The sequence below is a fragment of the Zootermopsis nevadensis genome, unplaced genomic scaffold (genome assembly GCF_977971745.1).
Source record: "Zootermopsis nevadensis isolate Lab colony 2312 unplaced genomic scaffold, Znev_1.0 Znev_ptg000008l, whole genome shotgun sequence".
NCBI classification, from domain to species: domain Eukaryota; kingdom Metazoa; phylum Arthropoda; class Insecta; order Blattodea; family Termopsidae; genus Zootermopsis; species Zootermopsis nevadensis.
The window spans coordinates 11,555,137-11,575,437 of NW_028259140.1; the positions used below are offsets into that span (position 1 = coordinate 11,555,137).

A 20,301-nucleotide genomic window follows, 5' to 3' on the forward strand; every position below is an offset into this window, starting at 1 on the left:
AACTGGTTAGGTTCCGAATAACAAAGCAACACCGACCTCCTTGGTTGAAAAATACGCACTGTACAAACTCGGGCCTACTAAAAGTATAAAACCTATCCCTGTTTAAGATTAAAACTTTTATTAGAAACAATTTTCATTATGGTAAATATTTAAGAAAACAAAAAGACACTACAATGACTGTTTTATGGGGTGTTGCGTCATTTAGTCTCATAGATGACCGACGTTTCAGAGGTGCTTACTGCCTCCATCATCAGTAGATTTCACATGTAACACACAGAATTTATTTCCGTAACTATTTTCGTTTGTAGTCTTCAGGTTTTAAATACACTCTTCTTTATCTGCTCAGTGGCGGCTGAGAAAAGTTTGCCGTTTGCATATCCCTGCCTGCAATACCAGATTTGTTCCCATCAATAAGGAGTATGAAGGTCAGTAGTGTGTGCAAAATCACAACTCTTTCTCTGTAGTAATGTGACCAGCTTTGCAACAGCGCGTCGACGCATCTTGGTTACTGATCAGGTAATAGTGTTTTCGTCGCCCTAGTGGTTAGCGTGCTCGCCACTGGACTCAAGGTTCGCGGGTTCAATCTCGGCCGAGGTCGATGGATTTTTAAGGGTGATAAAAATCCGTAGCACAACTTCCGGCGGTCCCATGTCGTAGATTTGCGGCATGTAAAAGAACCTTGCGAACATGATACGAGATGTTTCGTAAGCAAAATTCAGCGGCCATTTCTCACCCAAGTATCTCCTGATTCACTGCTAGATGGCTCTGACAGTCAAATCAGGAGTGAGTAGAAATTGTGCAGAGTTAGTGGGCTAGTCACTCACTACTCTTAAATGCACGCTTCAAAGACTATGAAACCCCCCGAAAGGAGGCCCTATGCTCCACTGAGGAGTTACAGGAACTACTACTACTACTAACAGTGTTATCATCATTTTCGTTTACAGTCTTCCCACGTTTTAATAGGGACGTGGGTGTTACAGCGCAAGGTCTCGACCTCGCCCTGCCCCCCACGTATATTGGAGTCCCATTTACCAGCAGGCAGCCCACATTAAACTACAAATATTATTAATTCTGTATTTTATTTTATTTATACTTCACATATGTTGGTTTTATTACCAATGTCCATTTGTGTATTTCAAGCTCTGATGTAATTATCGTGTACATGATAATATTAATTAAAATTCTTTCCATTACAAAGTAAAATAACCTTTGTTAGATGAAGTAGGTTACATGAACAAGGTTTTTTTGCAGTTTGAATTATTCATAAACGGACGCGTGAGCGTCTCTGTTGCATTTCGAGGTTAGGTTAGGTTAAATGAGAACGTGTGGGGGTGTGTGCGTGTGAAGTATTATGTATGGGCGCCTGGACGCCCAGAAACGTTGCTACACAGTGGGTTTGAATGCTCTGCTTGCTAGATAATTAATGGCAATATAGAATCTAACAAATCAAATAAGATACAACGCATATTATCGGTAACGGAACCGAGTCATCTAGTCTACAAGCAAAATCAATCAAATTTCACAGATGTAAGGCTGTTTTATAAATACAATACCTAGTAAACTTACATTAGGACTGCTATTTAATTTAAGATTGATTTTACCACAAAGATTTAAATATTCATTCTTGGTTAACTTGTGCCGTTTTGATCTATTTATTTAGTGTTCTGTCTGACGACAGGTCCATATGAACAGGATTCTTGCATCCTTTTCTCGGACTAGGACCTGTTCATATACGTTCTTGGCAGATGATCCAGAAGTGGTTTGCCATTGCCTTCTTCTGTGTGTCAATGGAGTAATTGTTGGGATGCCACGGAGAAACCGGGGAAGCCGCCGGAGGAAAACTCCGTGTTGCCTAGACCACGGCCTTGCCCAACACAAGTTATAAATTCGGGCATCGCCGGGAATCGAACCCGAGACCCCAGGATTACAAGGCCAGCGTTCTAACCGCTAGACCACCGTGGTTCTTGTGCCGTATGGCAAGGAAAGTAGTTGGAGTCAAGAATAAATTAATAACAAGGCTAGTATTGATGCATGAAGAGAGATTATTCCTAAAAATTATGTAGGGAATATTGTTTGCAATTTAGCAGTTACAAACATGGGGAGTTTGCTGGGAAACTTTGAGGTTATGTCCGACAAATTTATCGTGCGTAGAACTTTCTTGAGGTTGTCCATCGTGAGAATTATTAAATATAACTACAACGTTTCGGAAGCTGGTCCCTGCTTCCGTCTTCAGGTACTAGGTAGGAAATAGGACAGAAAGCCTATCTGTTGGGGATCTTCGTTAAGGCTGGGTCAGGTTTGAGTCTACAGCTCGGTGGGAATTATATGTACCACCTATTTTAATAATAAGTACCTGTGAATTCTGTGTCTCGTATGATTTTCGATGTGAACTAGGATTATTTCCGCAAACAACATTTTCAAAGTTGTCTTTGTAGTTGTTAATGGCAATGTTTTTATTTCTGTACGGGCTGGATTTTTAAATTTTATTTAAACCAGCTTTAACTTCAAAGGGCTAATTAAGCTCATGGATACGTCGTCATGGCAAGGTGCATCTTTCCCTCCCATACCTATTAATTATAACCGATGTTTGGAATAAAAAATATTAACAACTTACATTTCTTAAAGTCTGCCATTCAAACATTAGTGCATAACGTGGCTTCATGTTATCTGAAACGTTTTTCGATATTTTAAACATCTAACGCGAACTGGTTCAAGTGATGCGGCCACAGACATTACAGAAATGGCTGTTGGTTTGTTGTGCACGGCCTTCAGATAAGCGCGCACAGCTGCAGCGTTGAACTTGAATTTTTAACTTGTGCACATGCCAATAAATGTATTTTATTAATGGATCGTTAATATAAATTTGTTCAATGTAATAAAAAGAAATAAGCAGAAGAAAATTGGTGTTTGGATACATTTTTTCCCACTGTAATCACAGCATATCATCGTAGGCCCATACGACATTATTTTAAATTTGTTATTTTCAACTTCTTTTTAAAAGTATTTTATTTTTAACTACAATTCTAACCACACCATTTTGTAACATTCATCTCAATTTTAACCTTACTTCAATTTCAATTCTGTTGTGACATTTAGTTGGCGTAACAAAGATTGACCTGAGGACGGTATAATTATACCACAAACAACAGAAGAAGACATCGCTGTATCTTTTCGGACAAAGTGATATGTGAATCGCTGCCTAACTGAACGGTTCCAAATATTTATTGATGTCAACAGTCACCATTTTGAACATTTACTTTAATTTCGCTTTTATTAGTAAATTTTAGATCTTAATGTAGAAAGCCGGGATATTTGACTTTAGTAACTTAAATGGTGACATCTTACTGATGGTTCCTTAGAAGAAATTTCTTATACGTCGTCGAACTTTTCTCGAAATTGGCTGTATCGAAATTCGTAGGGTTTCACTCACAAAAATCAAGGTGACTTTAATAGTTTTAAAACAGCGTGTCTATAAAAATAGCGTTTCTCTTTTTTATGTCCTCTTTGACACCATGTAACGTTTATTTGAAACTTTTTTTCCTGTTTGTTTAAAGAAGCAAGTTATTTGAGGTCATAATTTAGGTGGACCATTCTGTATGTGTTACGTAGACATTTTCTCTGTCGATGGTATACAATCGATCCCGCAACATGCGACCATCGACATTGAAATGTCATAGCTGTACGACATACGAAAGTATGAAAGGAACTTCTCTTAGCTCATTAAGGCATAAAAATGATGGCAAAATTCTCAGAACTCCTTCTGTGTGGCCCAAATTTGATGTATTCAAAATCTGGGTATTCACTTCTCGACGACGCAGCTATCGAAAGAAATCTCGATTGTTCTCACCTTAATCTGATCAGGCCCAAAGCAGTGGGCAGACCAACGCCTGGCTAGGCCGAGCTGGGCTAAGCGAAGCCGAGCGGAATAGAGCTCGGCTTGGAGGAACTAGTGGACGCCATGCTTACAGCCTGCTTTCCGAAAAAATGACCACGTTTGCGCTCCGTCCATGTTTATAATTCGTGTAGTTGATTTAATGCCCAGTTCCATGGAACAGGTAAGTCCAGTTCCTGTGGGATTAAATAACTGTGTCAGATTTTTCGTGAAACTCGTCATTTATATCCTTCTTTTAAATTTTTTCCCCATTTTTGGGTCTAGACGAAACCCAGTAAAAAATCTTTCTTCAGTTACTGATTTATTCTCATTGCAGATGAACAGTGGATCGGCAGAAACTCTCCCTCCCTGGCAAACATCAATTCAAGACCCGATCATCTGATTTTCCAAGGTAATCACGAGTCAAAGTCTTTTTACATTCGAGCGATATGTTGGCTAGGATGACCTACGTGTGCTTCGATTTAAACACCCTAGCGGCAGGCTCTGGTACTGTTCGCATGGACCAACGAGTACACTAAACACGAAAATGTACCCCAAAGGACGATACGCACTAAAGCAAATAGGCAACAAGTGATTAGCGATATGCGATGTATCGGATGTGTGTGAATGCAGTCGATATTATACCGAGCATGCGCAAAGTATGTTTCAAGCTTTTATGGGAACATTCAGTTTTAAGTGAACAGAAATGCAATATTTATACAGACATGGATCCCCCCCCCCTTTTTTAATGTAATTTGCATGAAGTTTGTTTTGTTGTTCTTTCGCAGCCATAATTATTATCTACTGTACACAAAATGGTTTACAGTGGAAGTGAGCCGCTACACACAGACACCCCCCCCCCGGGGGGGGGGGGTCCAGCTAACATTCTAGTTAACGATAGGCGATACATTTCTCTCGGACACAGCAAAATGTTCCCTTCTGCACGTATCACATGTCACAGAGGAACAATTTTAAAGCAATATTGCTTTTCTTCCGGTGTTGAGGTGTTCGCATTGAAATCCATTTTGTTTGTATAAGCGTATTCATCTATTGCCTGTCGGTTGCCTCCCGTTGATTGGTGCCAGGTTCTTTGCTATGAATAAATACTACGCAACGTGACGTCATAATCGCACCTATTTATAATTTATGAAAAGGGAATGTAGTTGTCGGCTTTAATATGCCCCCCCCCCCCCCAAACTGAATATAAAGTTTAGGTCTGCATGTACTTCCGGAAAGTTCCAGAAAAATTGTATTACATTTGCGTGCCCTATTTTTCTTAAAATTACCGTAGAATTTTTATAAATGCCAACTTTTATTTTGTTCCATATTGGGACGTGTACTCGTTTAAGAAGATACGAATAGGTTAGTGTACCAACGTATTCCTCAATAAAATTCATAAAATTGGCATTATTGAAAGTAAAGTTGCCCTTGGGAAGAATAAAGCACGTATTATGGAAATGAAAGATGAATATAAAATTTTAATCGGAAAACCTGAAGGCAGCAGATCACGTGGTGGGAGATAGAGGCGTAGATTGGGAGATAATGGTAATGTAGGTGGACTTTAAAAGAAATAGAAGTATGACTACAAAGACGGAATTCACCCGGTTCAGGATTTGGACCAGTGGCTGGGGCTCTTGTGAACAGGGCTTTGTAGAGGACGGGACATTTATTGACTAGCTGAGCGATTATGGTTCTCTTCTGGGTTGTAACGCCGTGTGGTCTGGCGATGAGTAACCACGGCCCTTACGATGAAATAAAGCAAGAGCACTTCTGAAACGTCGGTAAATTTCCACCAGACTATGGCGCTACAATCCAAAAGACAGCTAGCTTAGTACTTCCCGGCGTAAGAACCTCAAATCCCGTTTAACTCAGCGATAATCAGCTTCTTAAGAAGGTATCTGATCAGTTGAATTTGCAAGTTAGGGTAAATAAATGAAGGAGGTTACAATTTTCTGGGTGTACGAGTGGATGGGCTCCTGATACGCAAGAAACAGATACAAAGCTCTGATGTGGAAGTCTTGTGCCAACAGCCACTTAGAGACGATGATGTGTATGATGGGAAATAAAAAGGTTATTAGAATGTTTTTTGGACCAACCTATTTGAAGCCTAGGACGGGGTTCAGCGAAGATCTTCAGCTGTGGCAATGACACACGCTTCAGTGTCACGCGTAATCATCGTACCTTACGTGACGCACGTGCGTAGACATTGAGTCAGGTGGCCAGCCGACCTTGAAACGCAACAATAGTGCGATTATGGCGCTATCTGTCTAAGCCTCGCCGCTGCGCAGCAGCTGATCGCGACGTCAGTTCAAAAAATTTCTGTTCTGAGTACATTGTAGTCCAGAGGGACGGTTTTCAGTTCTGAACATTTGCATCTAAGCAAGAGATAGGGCCACGTTTCGGCTTTCTTGTTGACTCAGCAACAGAACGACATGACCGAGTGTTCAGAATTCATGTTCCAAAAGTAATGCACCATGTTTTTAAATTCAATGTTTATTTTACAACTTTGCTATTCCCGCAGTGGATAGGTACAGCCTTTAGGAACAAAATGCTACTTTTCAACTAAGTCTCTCTCAACTGCCTTAAGCCATCTCAGAGCAAGGGCATGTATGATGGGTGTGGCAACACCACCTCAATTTTGTGTTCGCCTCCGTGGGACCCACCTCGCACAGACCTTAGAAAATCCCAACTGTTCCAATATTCTGCACACACTGGCTTCTGCAATGTCCATTCGGAGTGACAATTGTGTCACATTTATGCGTCTGTCCGTCATGATCATGTTGTTCACCCTCTCAACATTGGCGTCCGTCCGCGCTGACTGTGGCCTGCTGCTGCGAGGCAAATCGCGAATGTTTCCATGTCCACCTTTGCCTGATGTTCTTTGTGCCCAGCGGCTTACTGTGCTGCGATCGACAGTATCCTCCCCGTACACCTTCTGCAGTCGCATGTGAATATTTCCCACCGTCTCGTTCTTACACACCAGGAACTCGATAACAGCACGTTGTGTCTGACGAACGTCAAGGACATCAGGCATGTTTAACGAATGATACACACGTGCCGCTTGTGGGAGAAGGATAAACTAAGTTTGAATAGAAACGGGACGAATGTATCTGTGTTTTGTGAGAATAGAAAGACGGTAGGATGAAAGGGGATTTATTTTTAATATGGTGCATTACTTTTGGAGTGGCCCTCGTAGAAACCAGTCGCCTGTTACAAGCATGACGGGATAGTTCAGCGGCATCACTGAGACTTGCGACTTCATTGTCTACTAGCGGTTGCCATATTTGGCCGCAGACAACCTGTTTTTTTTCCTCAAACGACAATAAAGAGAGATGAATGCCCTTGGATATGGAAGCCCTCGTTAAGAGTACATCTCAACGTAAAGACGGGCAGCAGCTGAACTGTTACACTGCTCCTCCGTTCACCAGGAACGTACTGGTTTTCAAACAAGCGTCTGGTATGAGTAGCGAAGGGTTTTAACTAGATGTGAACAAATTCTCGGTCATACCGCCATTCTGAGAACATCGTTTCGCAACACCAGGAAGTTAATTTTTTCGAAGCTGGGAAGACATATTTTCTGGGTGTGAAACTCAGCAGGCACTTATGCCTCTCGGAACCAGTTATGTCTACCCTTCAGTGAGCATTGTCCTTATTCAAGTCTCATCTGCACTGATCAATACGTTGTTGGAATTAGGAATGTGCGTTTCGCCACGATACTGAAGATTTAGAGTTAAACCTGCCAACTTCTTCCTTACTGAAAGCTGCTACTCTGTTCAGAGAAATGTCTTTTGGTTTTTGAGTACTCTGATATGGATGTCTCGTGACAAAACCTGCTATTCAGTTTTCACCAAATATAAGTTGTTTTCGAGACGACTTTTTGTACTTATATTATTGACTTTTTCGCAGTGGTGTTTTCCCATAAAATAAATTTGCTAGCAGAAGTGCACGGCTTGCAGGGTTTTTATCATCGTGTGAAGTGAAGGCATTTTATAGATTCGGATAGACCGTAACATTTTCCTACTTTACGTCCATCTCAGACAGAGTGAGTCGATAAACATCCGAATCGATTGTCCACCGGCTACAGCTCGCAGGGTTATCTCCAATGCTTCCATTGCCCAGACCTTGTAATTTAAAGTAATGCTAATAATACTGTGTTAATAAAATTAGTACTTTGATTTTACTGTGTGGCGCATTGTCGCTCAGCAAAGTGGTAATGCCAATCGTCACGCAAGCCATTACAATTTCTGTATAAACACGCGTAACATTCGTGCGCTTTCACTGTAACTGCCCCTTCAGAGTCGTCTGCCCAGCACGGTTACACCTTTAATCTGTGCCTGTTGATATCGGCTGGATGCCGTCCTTTCAGAAAATATTAAACTGATGAATCATAATGATTAGGACTGGATGTTTAAATTAAAGGGATTACAAATCGTGATGGACTCATGGCCGTGTGAGGACAGTCCCGTTTTGGGGGTTTGTCTGCCTTACGATGAATCCATCTTCCATCTGAGGAGTCAAGGCGCGAAGTGACCTCTAGTGCTGTGACGAAATTACGTTTGTGGGCTAGAGGAAAACAAGAAATGTGTAGATAATTTTGAAGAGGAAGCTCGTAGAAGCGTTCACTTTGAAGACCGTGACGGACACACAAGGAAAATACTGAAACGAATAAGAGAAAAAAAACTGATTGGGTTGAACTGGCTAAGAGAAAATTTGGCTGTGATGAAGTGGATTTGGGTTGAACTACTCAGTTCTGCTGTAAGTTGTAGCATATTGCCCCTGCGGTTACTCATATACTGCCCCGCCAAAGACTGAAGGTGCGTGTTGATGTGGACTCTTCTCAAGAATAACCTCAAATTAGTGTCTTTAAGATGGCTGTCGTCTGGGTTGTTGCGCCGTGTAGCCTGGTAGAAGTTTACCGACGTTTCAGAGGTCCTTGCTGCCTCCATCATCATGGCGATGAGTGATGAGTGTCTCATCGCCCTGAAGATGAAGGCAGCAAGGACCTCTGAAACGTCGGTAAAGTTATACCAGACTACACGGCGCAACAACCCAGAAGACAGCCATCTTCAGATTCACCGCCGTGAAAACCTCAAATCCTACAAATTAGTGCCTTCCTTGGCTTTGACCCTCGATAAGGTGACGCACTGATGAAGGGGAGTTTTCTTGGAAAGCAGTTGTACGTGTAACGTGATCAGGGGACAGTATTAAAACGTGAACTGGTAACGTGTTTTATACGCTGAAGGACTTGCAGATAAAAATTAAAATTATTTAACTCCCAATTTTACGTTTTACCGGGTTTAAAGGGATTTTTATCACATCCTAATGATGAACTGGCCTGGATTGTCATGGCTTTGTAGTTAAGCGATTAAATAGGCTAATTAATACGATATTTTGTGCGCTTTTCATGTTTCTCTACGCGCTGGCCTGAGTAAAAACACGTTATGGCCCAGTCCGTATCTGCCTGCCTGTCCCACTAGGCAACCCGCATATCCCAGAGTCTAAACATCAGTTGCATCGTTGCAACATTGTTACACAACAATTGTAATCCGCGCCATTGCTCGAATGCTATTACAATAATGGAAACGGAAATACATTGTTACGACGTGGGGGGGGGGGGTCTTTTTGAAGTTCTCTGCTGTTGTAAATTGGGAACCGAGGTTAATGTTAGTACATAACCGACCTTTGATCACACAGCAACAATGACTTTCTGTGTCATTATTGCCTTATTTATTTTGAGCAAGTGTGTTCAAATTTCGCAGTTCTTTTAAGCCGTGGTTATGAATGAAGTAACCTACTGCCATTGTTCTGCGGTCAAGAACACCTTTGGATTTTCAGTTTACCTTGAAGAATACATGTATTTGGTTCTAAGTGGTAAGCTATAAAATTGGCCATTTAAAATACAGGAACCCTTAGGCAAAGTTACAGTTACTCAGCTGGTCAAAAAATTTCGTAGGTTCATCATCGTCGTCATAAAATTCCCAATTTTGACCCCCGTCACGATTCAGTTTGCATCTTCAGGGCTCGTTTCTCAGTGATTTGGACCAATAATCTAGCTTTCAAATTGTCCTCACTAACTTAAGTATCCCGGCCCCGTAACTTTTTCATACACTGTGAATAGAATCCAGTAGAAATATTTAAAGGAAGTTACTTCTAAAAATTGCCTTAAAGCTGATTACCATTTTATGGCATGTCAGTGTGTTACTTTGTATTTTAGGTATTTTCATGAAACTGGTATGAAGGTCATGCTACTTGGGGTCTCGTGATTGTCTATCAATAACAGACAGCACCCAGCGTCTGTATGAATCACAGGAACACTAACGTCCCTTTAAGAGTCCTTAAATTTATCGGATCGTCAATTAATGGACAAACGTATTATTTGTGTAATGTCTAATAATGAATGATTTGAGAGACACAAGCTTTGATGTTAGCTACAGCAGTGGTATTTAACCTTTTTTGTTCGCGTACCCCCAGATATAATTTCTCTTCAACTTTGTATCTCCAAAGTTGTTGGTGTATAATTCAAGTTGCACATAGTATATAATCAACATCTAAAATAAATTAAATAAATTACATTACTGATTATTCAGTGTTTATCATAAAATAATATATTTATTTTAAATTTCGCGTACCCCCGGGGTTACGCGTACCCCAGGTTGAATACCACTGAGCTAGAGAACCGGCTAAGTGTATTATAAATTTAGGTTTTGTTTCAAACATTTTTGTGTTAATATTTACAGGCGTCTCTTAAGAGGCAGGAACTTAATGGCGTCTGTTTTGATTCTAGAAATACGAGGTACATGTATCATTCTGGTAGACACGGACACTGCTCTGTGCCAACGGTTTCCTGCTGCGTCAAATAACCTACGTTTTGTTTACCGTGTAGAAACGGACGTTGAACGTTGTTTGTAACAGGTTAGACCCACTGGTAATTATCGCACTGGCGTGCTGCTATAAAAGTTGCCCATTTTCGAACTTTTCATTTATTAAAGATGGAATAATATAACTGAAATGCGTTATAAACGGAGCTCAAGTGTTCTATTAATGAGGAAGAAGTGTTGATTTATACTTTATGCGAAATCGCAAATTAATTTTCTGACTTTTGTAATTTTGAATGGCGGTTTATGATTTACCAAAAACAGGCACAAGGCAGTGCTAGGTCTGCGTGTCTAGAGCTCGGGCTAGCGGTCCGTATCCTAGGCGTCTGCCTCATGCACAGTGCATTCTGATCTGCCAGGAACATGGACACATTCACGAAAATTAAGGTAATGTGGGGCCCCTGAGCGAGCGTTCTGCACGTGGGGCCCTGTACTCTGCATCATGGGGGGTGAAAGTGGGTGGTAGGTTTCATCCACCACCCTTTTGGCGGTCTTATTGATTCGGTTGGGTTAGACACCCCTTCCAGTCTCCCGGCGGAGTACGGTTAGGTTAGGTTTGGTGAGTCCACGCCCATTTAAAGACGACGGTATCCTCACCGGGAGCGTGTCCGTGTTCGATTAGGTTCGTCCTGGCCATGGACAAAGCGAACTTAACGTGTTGTGTTGCTGTTCTGGAGATGTTGTTCATAGGCCCAGATGAATTCCTGCCTTTTCGTCTTTTTAAAGTCTCAGCTTCTTTTGAGAAGAAAAATCAGCACATTTCATTACGGCCTAGCTAAATTGAAGTCATTACTTTTATAACCACGAGATTTCAGTTTCCCATCACATATTCCCCTTCGTCCCATCAAATCTCGGTGGTAAATGTAGGCCTATGCATCACCTGCTTTAATTTATTGACTGTATTTCCTATTTTCTTAAACATCATTTACCAAATGATTTTTGTAACGGTGAAGCGGTGTTTTCTTTTAGGAAGCGATGTTGTTTCTTTGTTAATGCAGTCCAGTTGTATTAAATTTTAACCATCAGTAAGTGTGTAATACGTTTGGAAGTGCCTGAGGTAAAGTTAGTAATCGGCATCCTTAGATGTCGGTAGTATTTCGTAGGATTTGCGGGTAAGTTGAAATAGCTAAGTATTTCAAATGTAGAAGATTGTCAGTTTGTGGATACTAATATGAAGAGTTTTATTCAGTCTGAAGACAAGATAAAGTAAAGTTGAACAGTAGGTTACTCAAAGTTAACGCTATAACTTCATGACCACTTTCTGATGATGTGCCTTGGGGTAATGAAACTTATATATGATGTCAAATAAGGTGGGGTGAATGATCAATAGTCACGAGATATGATGTCATTTTCCTTATGAGAGCGACCCCACACATGAGGAGTGTTTCATCACAAGAGGCACAGTTATAAGTTATATGGGCAATATCGATGCCAGACCAAACATTAGCAACTACAACAAACACACACATGTGAAGGCGCTTTCATATTACATCTGCTTAATCTCAATACGTGGAATAGGGAGCTATGTTACAAGTGTTTTATATGTGTTACGTGACTTTTAGGTCATCCTGTAGAATATATTGAAGATGGCTGTCTTCCGGGATGTAGCATCGTGTAGTCTGGTAGATAGTGACCATGTAAACTTCAAATGTCGCAAAGGATGTGCTGTTTTTTTCGGTTTGGAAGTTAAATTTTCGGTATTATTTGCTGTATATTTGCATTGCATTGACACAACGTACCGAACGCCACGTTCTAGCATTTTCCACGATTCCTTCAGCGTCACGATTGTTGCCAGGAATTCGTCTTTCGTCCGCTCATTTTCGTAGCTTTGTAGTGTGGTCTGATGCTCTTGGATTCCTTACAAGATCGGCAACTTCTCCGCCTCATGTACAATGCGTACAATCTAAACAAGTTTATGCAGGGGTTCACGTAAGCCAAAATCATTCGAACGTTTGATATTGCGGGTTGCCGAAGCACTGTTGCTAGGCGTTCTGGCCTGCAGTCATCAACACTGCATCGATCGAAATGTGTTGCCACCTGTTGAGAACGAAAGTTCAGATTTTGTATCCTTTAAATGTGTTGTTATCTTTGAATGTACATGGCATACATTTTTCTCTATTCATACTGTCAAATACAAATTTTATTATTGTTTGAGTGTTGCATTGTAACAGCCTTTTGATTGATTAATCAAAAGGTTAAACCGTAAAATGATAATTCGAAATACGTCACTGTCGTATCCTTCCAAATACATATCCATTTCGACTCAGGGCTATCTGTGCCACTGATGTCCACTGCTTAACAAGTGAATGGACACCCCATGTAACTGTAGTCTACCTTAACGATGGCCACCATTTTTAAAGTTTATGCGTCTTTAGACAATCACGGACGCAACTTTTGAGTGTGTCAGTAAACAACCTAGGAAAATATAGATCGTTGAGACTTTTTACGCGAGCCGTTCCAACTACAGAAGTTACACAACACGGAGTGACATGGTGTGATGGCTGTGAGTTGTTTGGTGCGGGAAATAAAGCAGTAACGAATTCTATTCTAGATGTCAGATCACGCGCAAATGCAATATTATTAAATCCTTTCTCCCCCAACAATTGCACCATAATTTAAAAGTATTTTGATAATAATATTACAATTTTCACTCTTATGTGTTAGATAGTAAATAATTTCTGATATATTACTCCCGTGTTTGAAGTTTTGTCGGTGTCGCGATCTCGCAGCCGATATTGGAACGGGATATAAGCTGGGTGCAGTTCTCCGTTAAGAGAGTTCCATAATCCCTGTCCCATAGGCGAACCGAGCGTCTGCCCACAGCGGCTCTGTGTGGCTGGCAAACATGCCACTGACGCTGTATCTCCGACGTTGCCCTGCTGTTTGCTCCAGCGCTTGGACTCTTTGTCCGTCATCCACTTTCTGTGTTGCTATTCCTCGGCAGCGGAAAAAGCGTCTTAAGAAAGGTAAAGTGGCTACAGTATAAACACAAAAATCTGGAACATTTCGCAAGTTGTGTTTATAGATTACAGTGCTTAAAGATGTATGCTTTGTGGGATGTTGCGCCTTGTATTCTCATAGAAATTTACCGACGTTTCAGAGGTTTTTACTGCTACAGTCATCAGGGAGGTGATAGGGGCACAGAGTACCTCTGAAACATCGGGTACTTACTACGAGACTACACGCCCAACATCCCAGAAGACAGTCGTCCTCATAGTGCCAGAAATCTCAGTATCAATGCTTGTTTGTTCGGTTATCAGCTGGATTTTTGATATTATTATTTCTATTGGTTTGCGTTTCAGAGAAGTTGATCAAGAATTTCCCACTTCGGTAACCGTCTTCTGGGTTGTAGAGCCTTGTACTCGGACAGAAGCTTACGAACGCTTTATAGGTCCTTGATGCGCTACAACCCAGAAGACGTAACAACCTTAAATCGTACTTAATTCTCTGCTTTATTTGGCTCCTCTTTCTTTATTAACGCGGCTTTTATTTGTGGTTACTCGCAAATAGTGTGTATGAACTTCACCACGTTATTCGCTACTTCTGTAGAATGAATTGACCTGTATTTTGGTGACGAGACGTTGTCATGAAGTTCTACGTAACAAATGTGTAAACATGCTTCAGAATTCCGACTGTCACGTGTTTGGTTGCAGTATGAAGTCGGCTGTGGGCACAACTTTCATTTACAACATTTTTTTTGGTCAGTTCAGCATTTATTGATTCTCTAAACGTGCGTTACAGTAGTTTCGGAGTTGGCTTGACTCATGTGTTAGTGACCGATTGCCATTATACTGGCATATTTGTTGTTATTGTTTCAGATTGTTGTTATCGTAGGCCCCGAGGTCACTACTAATGTTAAAATAAAAATATGCCAATATACAGACAATCACCTAACGACAGACATCTCACTTCGGAAACGACATGCATAGGCTACCTCAGACAATAGACAGTGTCGTGCATCTACTTTCTTATCGAAATATATGTAATTTAATGTCCTGACGAAAATTTGATGTAACTTGTAATTTTAGCTTGACAGAATTCGTAAAGAAATGGGGTCGTCGGTAGTGACGTAGACACGGCTGTGCCAGGACGTAATAACCGGAATCTGTGGACATTCGATCGCATTTCAGGATTGCGAATCACAGTTTGAAGCCCCGTGAGAGACTTGCGGCTTTCCTCTGCTATGTTTGGAAGTTCACAGAGACACTGACCTTCTGCGGTGTGCTCGTGGTTGTTCTGGAAGTGAGTGACCGGGGAAAGCCCGGCTGACGTCACTGCATGTTGTCCGGCTGCAGATTCGTCACGGGGTCAGACAAATTGAGGCACGTTTCTGTTTGCTGTTTCTTAACCCGCTTATCTGTTTCGCTTCTCTACTTCTCTACCTTCAAGCTCTCTCCCCCTCTCTCCTTCACCGCTTAGAAATAGTCTATGTCACGAAGAACAGCGCAGGTGTCGGACGTGGCCCTTTCTTAACCCTTTCACAATTTCGTCATTGGCCGTGAATCACCTATGATCAACTTTTGAAAATTTTAGGTTAATTTGCAACGTTCCTACTTTGTTTTGTAAGAAATCGTTTGGCCTGAAGGAAGCGGCCAACTGAGGATCGCTGCAGGCAAGTATGCCGCTGTTCTACCCTGTCCAGTTTTTGACGCTGGAGAAACTAAAACGTTCAAGTTCGTCTGCCTCAGAGTTCAGTATCGGACTCCGTCGTGTACAACAATCGTGCTGTTGTCATAGAAATGGTATGAGAAACATTCCGGAAGTCGATTTAATTGCTTGTTTTTAACTATACCGCCAGCGGTACCAACGCGATGGAAATAAAAATTACTAAGGTGCAAAGACATTAGCGTCATTAAGCTCTGTGTTACGACTTCCCGTGTTTCCAGAAGCGAGTATGTGTAATATAACTGTGGGCCTAGCAGTTATTTGGCGTTCTTTGCACAAAGTGAATCCACACAGGGAGGTCGTTTGTCCGTCCACACTGATGTTTCATTATCGGAATTTCTGTGTACTGAATCCTCGTACCAAAATTGACTCTGTACTATCCTTTAGTGACTAGTCGTCATTCGACGGTAACCACAACTTTATGTGAAGCTCGGATTGACTTTAAAAATTGTGCCAATAACTTAAGTAGCAGATTGGCAGGCCATATTAATTACAGTTCGGGTCTTGGTCTCCTCCCATGTGCATCTGTGAGTAGTGAGTGACCAGATCACTGCCTCTACACAATTTCTACTGATTTGTCTGCCAGAGCCATCTAGCAGTGAATCAGGAGAGACTTGGGTGAGAAATGACCGCTGAATTTTGCTTACGAAACATCTCGTATCATGCTCGTAAGGTTCTTACATGCCGTAAATCTACGATGTGGGACCGAAGGCTTTACTTACCCTCCGAATGATGATGTGATACGGATTTTTATCACCCTTGAAAATCCATCGACCTCGGCCGGGTTTGAACCCGCGAACCTTAGTTTCACCGAGTTATTAAGATATGTAACCGTTGTATCAGGCTGGTGTAAACAGCTCGTTTTAAATCAGAGGGTAAAAATTTCGTTCTGTGTTCATTAATCAGACTGTTTCTTAATTTTCTCTGCCAGTTTTATTCAGAAAAATGCACAATGAGGAAGCCCATAATTTGTGCTCTTCTCCAGATATTAGGGTGACCAGGTTAAGGAGGACAAGGAGGTGTGTAAATGAGAAATGCGTACAATATTTTGATTGGGAAGCCTCAGAGGAAGAAAGTACTTGAAATAACAAGGCGTACAGGGGAAGGTAATATTAAAATGGAAAATATGAAAATAGGGTTCGATAATGCGGATTGGATTCATATGGCTCAGGATAAGAACCGTTGACGGTTGAATTTAATTTTAACACAAAGAAAATGTTAAGCTTCCCGAATTAAAACATGTAAATATTAAAAATATGTGACAAAACGCACGTAATTAAAAACTCATGGACGATCAAAACGTGTTTTTGTATTATAAGTCTGTAGCACAGATAGGCATATAAAATAATTTTGTCTCGTTGCGTCTTCACTTTGTTTTGTTGCTAGGTGAGGGAAACAGTTTTTGTAATGAAAGAGCGGTCTAAATCCACCGGCATTTTGTTGCTTAGCAGCGCCACAGCGATAAATAATGGAACGAGCGGTGGCCAGTGGGAATACATATTCATGAGACTGTCGTCTTACTATCTGGTATTTATTTACATTTCTTGAAGTTCAGTTTATTTTTAAGAACCTCAAGGCTAAGTACGGGCGCTTTCGTAAGGGACAGATATGTTTCGATATTGTTAATATTTGATGAAAGTTTTAGATTTGGATTTGCAATGATTGAAATCGATCCAGTGAGGTAACCAAAAATCCAGAGAAGACATTTTGAAGTTGTAGGCCGATGTAATACATCTTTCCGCTGTTCTATAATTTAATATGGACAACGGAATGCGTCCCTTTTGAATTCATTATTTTAGTAATATGTTTATTCTGTTTTGGCATGCATGTTGCGTGTTGTAATTTACACAGGCCATTTTTAATTGACAACAGTGTTGCCACTATTGCCTCTTACTGCGAGCTATTCGATGTAATTCCATGTTAATCATTTTCGTCTTAATAAACGTTTGGATATTACTGTCATTCTGACCTTGAGATTCAGGCAGCTTGTTATTGAATTCTGTACGCGGAAGAGAATTCCGTACGTGGAATTTGTATTATTAAAGATTAAAACATACGAAAGCGTAATTTTGCCAGTTGTGCGGAGAAAATTGCATGATGATGAGCTTCATGACCCGTACTCCTCACCTGACATCGCCAGGGTGATTAAATCCAGGACGATGTGGTGGGCGGAACATGTAGCACGCAAGTTATTGGTTGGGAGGCCTGAAGGGAAGAGACCGCTGGTAGGACCTAGGCATAGGTGGGAGACAGGAATCGATGGAGCGAACTGGATGCAGCTGGCTCAGGACAGAGTCCGGTGGCGGGATTTTGTGAACACGGTGATGAACCTCCGGGTTCCATAAAGAAAGTGGGCTATTCTTCGACAAGCCGAGTATACAGTCGACATTTCAAATAATTTCCTGCACAATATAGTGAGAGAATGGGTAACTAAACGAGCATTACTTTTTACAGACTCCTTACGTCTTGTTTTGTGCATTTTTACATTGTACTCTTGTCAAATGTAATTCTTATTGTATTTTACAGTATTATTGGTATGCCTGCCTGTTTTTCCTCTTTTCAGTTCTTGCCTGTAATTGGCTTTCTTGTCATTGTCAAGTACTTCATGAACTGCTGTCGTCAGTGGTGAGAGTTTGTTTACCCAGAGTCCAGACAGGATATTGCCTCTCTTGAACTGAGGGTATTTACCCCCTTGTAGAAAGAGATTGTGTGACATTGAATTCTGTGTATGTGCTTCAGTCTCAATAGACAGACGAGAGAACTGCTAGAAACGCATTAATAAATATCCATCTCATAAGGAAGAAATTTCGGATGATTTCAGCTGCTGTTGTCTTCCACAAGAACTGAAATCGTGTGAAGGTCTCTCTCCTTCATGAAACCCTGAGAAGTTGCGTAAGTCTTGTTTAATTCCTGTGAAGTGTGAATTACATTTCTGTTTGTACGTTTTCAGATGGTCGTAGTCGTAGCGGTTCTTGAACCCGATACCGATGACTAGCTGGGACGTGCTGAGAAGAATGGGGCGTAGGCCAGGTGAGTGCAGTCCGCGGCGAACTGATTGCAATTCCGATGACCACCCACTGGCCCAGTATTGCAAGGGACAGTTCAAAGCATGAGAGTGTAATTTATGTTTCTAATCCTTACGATTGTGTTGTCTGTTAACATGGATATATGAGCTTTCATGGCTGGCAAATAAAATTGCCTTTTTTTTTCCAACGTCACGTCAATTTGAAGATTTTTCGTAACGCTGTTCTCGTGATTCAGATATTTGACAAATATTCCCAGTTCCCACACACAGACACACGAGACATGTTGAAACGATTTCGTGTTGATCAGTGGTTGGGATTCAGCCTTTTGAATCTGTAGTAGGCGTTTTATCAGTTGAACGTTTTGTTTGTCAAGAAATTAAAACAAAGGATGTTTATTTCGAACTTTCAGCTCGGATGAAACCGACGTGTGTGTGTGTGTGTGGGGGGGGGGGGGGGGGTCAGAAATTTGTGATAAGAAAAACCCAAAGTCCCTGTGGAGTTGGGAGGAGAAGAAGAAAGAAGGGAAAATATAGTTAAAACCAGTGGATTTTTAAAATCATTTTTTCGGTATCATAGAAATGAATTATTATTACTTTCTGTTTATTTAACGGTCATTAAACCAGCTTAATTTAACAGACATGCGAAGTTAACTCTTTAAAACTAACATAAAAATATGAATGTAGGGTCGCGTTATAAAAAAAATTGTCGGCGTACCTGATTCTTACATTTAGCTGTTCAAGAAGCAGATAAACTTGTAAATTCCTGACGCGCCCAGCCATCTTCACACAACAGTAATGCGTGCAGCCTACTTTGACTCACATTTCGTATCTTAGTCTTTTTTACTTCACGCGTTGTTTTAAGATAGTGGTACAAAAGAGATTTAAGTGGCTTGCACACAGAAGGGGGGGGGGGGGGATTGTGGTCTGGCTGTCTCCTCTCTCGTTAGTCTATTAATGTCTATTAAATTTAATATTGTTCAAGTAAGTTTGTAAATGCACTACATAAAATCCGATGGTTCATGGCCCCTAACCAACCACACGCCACCTCTGGCTCAAAGATGCTTGTGTCTTTTCAAGTTTAATTAAGAACTCGTGGACTGGCATCACAATTTTACTCTTGTGAGAAATTAAGGGATTCCTGTCTGGGTCTCTCTAAGATTCAAGAGCCTGTAATGAGATGAGAGAAATAAGTGTAGACTTTTATGTTGTTTTTGAACGTTAAGTACAGACGAAGCTTTGCATTTGCCAGGATTCAAAAGGCTCGCGTTGAAAGCGTTAAGTAACGTGACTGTTGTTGGACTGCTGTGTGAGCTACACTTCGCTACTCTGCAGGTGAGCTCTAAAGAGAAGGAAAGAGACTCTCTGCGAGCTAAAAGCAGTTTCGCAGCGTCGCTTTGTCAGATTTCCACTGCACGTGCTGTTGGTGGAGGGGGGGGGGGATTCTGGTTTTATTTGCTGCATTTTCGTAGTACAATTTAACCAATTAACCAACCAAATAAAAAAAAAACTACCCCAACCAGCAAACACCTAAGAGAAATGTTCTTCAGAAGCTGATTGTCTCTCATCTGGAAGAGAAATATCCTATCTTTTGTGGAAAATTGAATGTTTATTACCGTTTTCACAAAACATTAGTTAGTTTAAGGCAGTCCACACCCTTTTGCCTTGTTCTTTAAAATCCGTTTCTACCTACAAACGAAATACAGTATTCCGTTAACATATTAGGATTTACAGATTTAGATTAAATTCGTTTTAGTGGGTTTTTTATCATCTACGTCACGTTATGGAAAAGAAGGTAGCGTTCCGAACTAAGCATTTATTTTATTCTTTTGTTTAGTAATCCACTTTTTAAATAGTACGAAATTGTA

The 20,301-nt window shown here is 41.0% G+C and overlaps 1 protein-coding gene across 5 annotated transcripts in view; it reads left to right on the forward strand.

Moving 5' to 3' along the window:
* Window positions 1-20,301, forward strand: part of LOC110830189 (anoctamin-1-like) — a 114,480-nt gene that overhangs the window by 18,149 nt on the left and 76,030 nt on the right. For 4 of the 5 annotated variants that reach the window (XM_087345102.1, XM_087345110.1, XM_087345105.1 and 1 more), the window contains exons 2-3: window positions 4,209-4,283; window positions 18,362-18,441. The gene's annotated coding sequence lies outside the window, so the exon portion shown is untranslated. Of the gene's footprint in view, window positions 1-4,208; window positions 4,284-16,919; window positions 16,939-18,361; window positions 18,442-20,301 lie in introns of those variants that run through there. The other variant, XM_087345103.1, reaches the window with a different exon arrangement.